The sequence below is a fragment of the Myotis brandtii genome, unplaced genomic scaffold, assembly GCF_000412655.1.
Source record: "Myotis brandtii unplaced genomic scaffold, ASM41265v1 scaffold1609, whole genome shotgun sequence".
Taxonomy (NCBI): Eukaryota; Metazoa; Chordata; class Mammalia; order Chiroptera; family Vespertilionidae; genus Myotis; species Myotis brandtii.
Window position 1 is genome coordinate 129433 of NW_005355879.1, and position 6348 is coordinate 135780.

A 6348-nucleotide genomic window follows, 5' to 3' on the forward strand; every position below is an offset into this window, starting at 1 on the left:
TGCCATTGGCCATTATGAGTGTCAATCCTCATATCCCTTTTCCCCGCCTCCTTGTATTGTCCGGTTCCATCAGGCTTATCCTCTGTCGCCATCTGCAGGCCAGAAGCAGAACTCCATCCTTTCTGAAGAAGCTTCTGGCCGCTGGGAAAGCTGCTGGCCTAGGGCTGGGCGTGGTTCTTAGGGGCTCCATTTGCAAGTGCCAGAGTGGTCCTTGAAGGTGCACATTAGAGAGCCAAGACGATGGGGGGCCTGCTGGGGGAAGGGGGGCGGGAAGGGTGTCACAGAGGAATGGATGGGGGCAGCGGGGAGCGGGGCTACAAGGGAGCAGAGCCAAGAAGTAGGCTGGGGTGGTGGAGGCTGATTGGAATAATAGAGGAGAAAGCAATGTCATCATGTCTGGCTGCTTGGGTTTAATCCTGGCTCTGCTAATAGCTGTGTGTCTTGAGGCCAATTTCTTGACGTCTCTATGGTCATAGTTTCCTTTGAAATGGGGATAACTGTAGCTGCCTCCTATGATTGTTATGAAGATAAAATGAGTTAACATTTGTAATGTACTTAGAGTAGTTTTTGACCAATGAAATTAACAACTGGCATTAAGGATGGTCGCCAGCATCATTGCCATCACCTCTTGAGAAATGCAAATTACTGGGACATAGTCTAGCCCAGTGGTCGGCAAACTCATTAGTCAACAGAGCCAAATATCAACAGTACAACGATTGAAATTTCTTTTGAGAACCAAATTTTTTAAACTGAAACTATATAGGTAGGTACATTGTTATTAACTTAATTAGGGTACTCCTAAGGCTTAGGAAGAGCCACACTCAAGGGGCCAAAGAGCCGCATGTTGCTTGCGAGCGCAGTTTGCCGACTCTAGCCCCTCTGAATCAGAGTGTCTGCAAAAGGAGCCTAAGACTGCATTCTAACATCTGGCTAGAGGATGCTGGTGCCTCGCCAGCTCTGCAAAGCACTGGTCTGTTTCTCAGGCAGATCTGTTGATGCCTCTGCTTATTAAAAGATGCAGATTAGCCCTAGCCAGTTTGGCCCAGTGGATAGAGTGACAGCCTGTGGACCAAAGGGTCCCAGGTTCAATTCTGGTCAAGGGTACATACCTTGGTTGCAGGTTCCTCCCTGGCCCATGCCCTGCAGGAGGCAATCAATCAATGTGTTTCTTTCACATCGATGTTTCTGTCTTTCCCTCTCTCTTCCACTCTCTAAAAGATCAATGGAAAAATATCCTTGGGTGAGGATTAACCAAAAAAATTTAATTAAATAAATAAAAATAAAAGATGCATATTACTGGGCCTCACCCCAGACCTATTGAACTTAAACCTATAAGGGTTAATTCCCAGAACCTATCTTTAAAAAAAACACACACACACAAAACTACCCAAGTAATAAGTTTGAACAAAGTTGAATAGGGAAGAACAAAGAGACAGACTTCCTTAACTTACAAATAGGGAAGGGAGACCCCAAGAAGGGAGAGAACTTGCCCAAGGTCTCCCTGCAGGGACCTAATAAGCTGAGAGATTCTAAGGTCAAACTCCTCCCAGACACCCCTGCCTGCTACCCCAAATAGTCCTGTGGCCATAGGCACACTATCCTGTTTCCCTCTAGGAAGTCCTTGATAAAATTAGGCACTTTGGAAAAAGGAGTCAACAGGAGAGGGGATTCCGGGAGAGGGTCTGATCTCTGGGCCTCTTGGTTTGGCTGCCCCTAAGTTGGTTGCTGCAAGTTGGAGACCCCACTCCAGTCTTCTCTCAAAGAGGGGGCAGCTTCTAAGCCCAAGTGAGGTGACCTCTCTGAACTCATGGGAGAAGAACAGACCATCTTCTAAGGCTGTTGCATAACATATGTATTACCAATAATTCTACTTTTGACATGTAGAACAAGAGATGCTAATCCACTCCAACTGGAAGATGAGGAAGGACGCGGAGGGATGCCTAGTCAACACTTAACAGTGAAAGCCCAGGAGGGTCAAGAAGAGACAGGGACTGAACATGGGAGGGAAGAAAAACCCAGAGAGCGAGAGAGAGAAGCTTGGGCTCCTGATGATAATGATGTTGGCCATTTACTGAGAACTATATTTGAGGTAAAGTGAAAATTTTTAAAAGGAAAAAAGTTCACAGAGAGATATCTCAGCAGAACACAAAGAAAAAGACTGCCTCGCCTCCAAGATCCTCTGTTTCTTGGGTGACGTGTATATTTTTAGCTCTTACTAGACCAGTGGTTCTCAAACTTCCTAATGCCGCGACCCTTTAATATAGTTCCTCATGTTGTGGTGACCCCCAACCATAAAATTATTTTCGTTGCTACTTCATAACTGTAATTTTGCTACTGTTATGAATCATAATGTAAATATCTGATATGCAGGATGTATTTTCATTGTTACAAATTGAACATAATTAAAGCATAGTGATTAATCACAAAAACAATATGTAATTATATATGTGTTTTCCGATGGTCTTAGGCGACCCCTGTGAAAGGGTCGTTCGACCCCCAAAGGTGTCCTGTGGCCATAGGCCACAGGTTGAGAACTGCTGTACTAGAACACTTTTGTCCATCTGTAATGACATCCCAACCAGCACACCCTTTCTGCTAATCCCAGAGTTTCCTGGCTCCTTGAGCCTACCTAATAGCTCCTCATTACTAGTCACTGTTGCTTGCAATAATTATCAAGATGCCATTTGAAGCGGCCATCTTCCATTTCTGGGTTAAGTGTAAAGCTGACCCTCAAAAAGAAACCAACTGCCTGGAGCTGGCTGGGTCTGGACCTGTAGGTACAGAGTAGAGCAGGTGTTGTGGCTGTGCTCTGAGAGCTTTGACGTAAACCCATAGCAACTTGGCAATAGTGGCAGAACAGGCAGGGCTTGAGGAGTCTGAAGAGCCACCAAGGAAACCTCACCTTCAGCTGCTGTTGATGTGGTGCTGTTGAAATTGTTCAACACCCCTGGGGACACAGTGTTTACCCTGAAAAGGCCTCGATTGTACATTCCCTTGATATTAGGCACCTTGTTGGTTGTATATGGCAAGTAGTTTGCATTTTATTATAAATGTGATAAAAATACTTTTGGCCAAGTGGCAGAAGGTGAGGCAAATTTACTGCTGTGTAAAAGTAAATTTACTGTTGAGTGTGGTCTTTACCAGCCCCATAGACTGGTAAAGAGCACTCACATTGTTGGAAGATGTGGGAATGCATCAAATACTAAAGCCAGGCCTGGCCCTAGCTGGTTTGGCTCAGTGGATAGAGCGTCAGCCTGTGGACTGAAGGGTCCCGGGTTTGATTCCGGTCAAGGGCACGTGCTTGGTTTGCGGGCTCGATCTCCAGTAAGGGACGTGCAAGAGGCGGCCGAACAATGATTCTCTTTCATCATTGATGTTTCTATCTCTCTCTCTTCCTCTCTGAAATCAATAAAAATGTTTTTAAAAATGGGGAAAAAGCCGAAACCGGTTTGGCTCAATGGATAGAGCGTCGGCCTGTGGACTGAAAGGTCCCAGGTTCGATTCCGGTCAAGGGCATGTACCTTGGTTGCGGGCACATCCCCAGTAGGGGGTGTGCAGGAGGCAGCTGGTCGATGTTTCTCTCTCATCGATGTTTCTAACTCTCTATCTCTCTCCCTTCCTCTCTGTAAAAAATCAATAAAATATATTTAAAAAAATAAAAAATAAAAAATAAAAATAAAAATGGGGAAAAAAATAAAGTCAGGCCTGGCCAAGTCAGGGAACAAGCCACTGCTTTTGGGTAGAGACTGCTTCATGAACCCATGGAAGTCAGCACTTCGAAAGCAGAATTATTGATATACTCACTCATGTGTGCATGCTTGCACACACACACACACACACACACACACACACACACACACCATTCCTAGCACACACAGCAGCCCCTCCCTCAGATTTGCCCATATTAGCTAAGAGACTTTATCTTTTAGTTGCTCAAGTCGAAAGCACAGAACTTGTTGAGATCCATCTTTTTCTCTCATTTCTGGAACACCACATCCATAAACAAACCATTCCTGAGCAAATTCTGTCCCCAGAGATGTCAGACAATTTCCACAGCACCATTCTCTACCACCTCTAGCTCCTCCTAACATTTTAACATCTACAGATTCAGAGAGAGAGAGAGAGAGAGAGAGAGAGAGAGAGACAACCAGAAGTCCCCTCATACAATAATTTGTTCTCCACCTCTGTATCCCTGTCGGTACCAGTCACCTGTACCACTTTCGGATGAATTAAAGAAGAATTGGAATTTGTAAAACTCCATTTTTTTATTTTTTTCTAACTTTTTTATACTACTTTTACAATTTTGCTCTTAACGTGTGCTCTCTGCAAACCCCACCCAGCACCCAGAATCAAAGCAGTGATGGTAGTTCTCAGTGTCTACATTACTTTAGGTCAAATTAGGGGAAGCTTCCCCGATTATTCCACCAACACCATCAGCTTTCACATAAACATCTATTTCTCTGTAAGTTGAAAAGAATTGTCACCATCATTGCCTACCCAAAATATTCTCCTCTTTGACCAACTGTTCTAACATAGCACCCAATACTGAAGGCATCTGCTCTTATTCCGGTTCTTAAAGGGTAAGGTGTTTCCTCAAGCCCCTTGCAAAGCACTCTCTGATCATCTGCTGGGAGATGCCTGACTGTGGAGTCCTCCATGAGGACCCTCTAGTAAGGCGCTTCCTGGACACCAGGGGTGCGGTGCTGGCCTCTTCCTCCTGCTGGGCACCGTCTGCTGTGCCTCAGCCCCTCTGACAAGTTGACTCATTTGTCTGTGGGAAAGTGGGAGGCAGAGTGGGGGTCCCCAAATCTCACTAGACCTCAGCTGTCTGCTTTGGGGCCATTTTGTCCCATGGGAGTTGGTGAAGCACAGGGCTTGAATTGACGCCCGCGGGAGCTGGACCTATTTTCTGCAGCGGCCCCAGGTCTGGCCTGGGATGCTCGTCCCACCACAGTCGCCCACCTCGCGGCTTCTGAAGGCATCGCCCACCCGGCACAAAGCACCCAGGGGCAGGGAGCAGGGGAGCGGTGACTGGGCGCACAAAGCAATTCTGGTCGCCTGGAGCACTGTTCCCGCTCAGTGCAATCTGTTCCCGCCAGGAAATCACGGGTCCCCTGGCTCCTCCCACATCCTCTCCGCCCTGGCTCAGCTTCTCAGGCGACTACAATGGACCCGGAAAGGTGTGTGTGTGTGTGGGAGGTGGGGGTGGGGGGGGAAATGGAAGGACAGAATTGCCAAAGTCGGTCACTGAAGGTGGAAACTGCCTGTGGACCAAGTTGCGAAAGACGCAGTGGGGCACAGCAGGATCCTAGGGCCTGAAACTCGCCAATCTGCCCGCCCTTTCTGGCAAGCCTTTTGGCGGCAGCAACCTGGCCTTCTATTGGCCACAAGCTGTGTCCGGTGAGAAGCGCGGGCTTTCTAACTTCCTGCGGGGTGGCAGTTCAAGGGAGAGCCAGCTGCGCGCCATCTGCAAAGCTCCACTCCCACTGCAGCGGTCACTGGCACGGTTGGGGCAGATCCTCCGCTTCTGTGAGTGGTTCTTCTGCATTTGGGTGGGGCCTGGAGGTCTCAGGGGGTGATTGGCATGGCGGTATGGAGGGGTGGATAGGCAGCTTCCCATTGTGGGACCCCCTTCCTGCTCCCCACCTTCCAAGCTGAATACTTTTACACCTGGGAAGTCACTTGGAGACCGTCTAGGCAGCTGTTCCAACTGACACGCTGTGAGCAGTTCCAGAAGTCCTGCATGGTGATCCTGGAGGGTGGGGCCCCCTACTTTCCTTGGTCACAAGTCCACAGGGGGGGAGGCGATTCACAGGCACAAAGTGTAACCTGAGCCAAGCTTCTTAATTTACAAATGAGGAAACTGAGATGCCCAGCGGGGTGTAGGGAGAGAGTTTGCTGAGAGACACCCTCCAATTTTGTTGGTGTTGGTGGTGGTGGTGGTGGTGGTGGTGGTGGGGGTGGTGGGGGTTTCTTCCCTGCCTTTAGGGCGGTGGCCAAGTCGCACAGACTCCACCGCAGGAGCGGGCTGCTTGCTGCCGGCTTCGGGGCCTTTGGGTCCCTGGAAGCTGGTGGGGCGCAGGGCGTGGACAGCGCCCTCGGGATCCAGACCGCTGCCTCTGTGGGGTCTGGGCGATTTTCCACAGCGGCCACCCGGTGTGGCCCGGGATGCTAGTCCCTCCCCAGCCGCCCACTCGCAGTGCAGTGCCTGAAGCGCCCTGGGGCCGCGCTGGTGGGCTGTTTGCCCCGCAGCTCAGGTCCTGGACGCGCTGTTCCGCTCCTCGCCATTGCCAGGCAATCAGAGCCCAGGGAAAGCTCAGGGCCCCGGCTCCTCCCACACCCTCCCCG

The 6348-nt window shown here is 49.3% G+C and overlaps 1 protein-coding gene across 1 annotated transcript in view; it reads left to right on the forward strand.

Moving 5' to 3' along the window:
* The first annotated feature begins 5213 nt into the window (after window positions 1-5213).
* Window positions 5214-6348, forward strand: part of FAM111A (family with sequence similarity 111, member A) — a 9263-nt gene continuing 8128 nt past the window's right edge. Inside the window, exon 1 of the mRNA XM_014536334.1 lies at window positions 5214-5529. The gene's annotated coding sequence lies outside the window, so the exon portion shown is untranslated. The remainder of the gene's footprint in view (window positions 5530-6348) is intronic.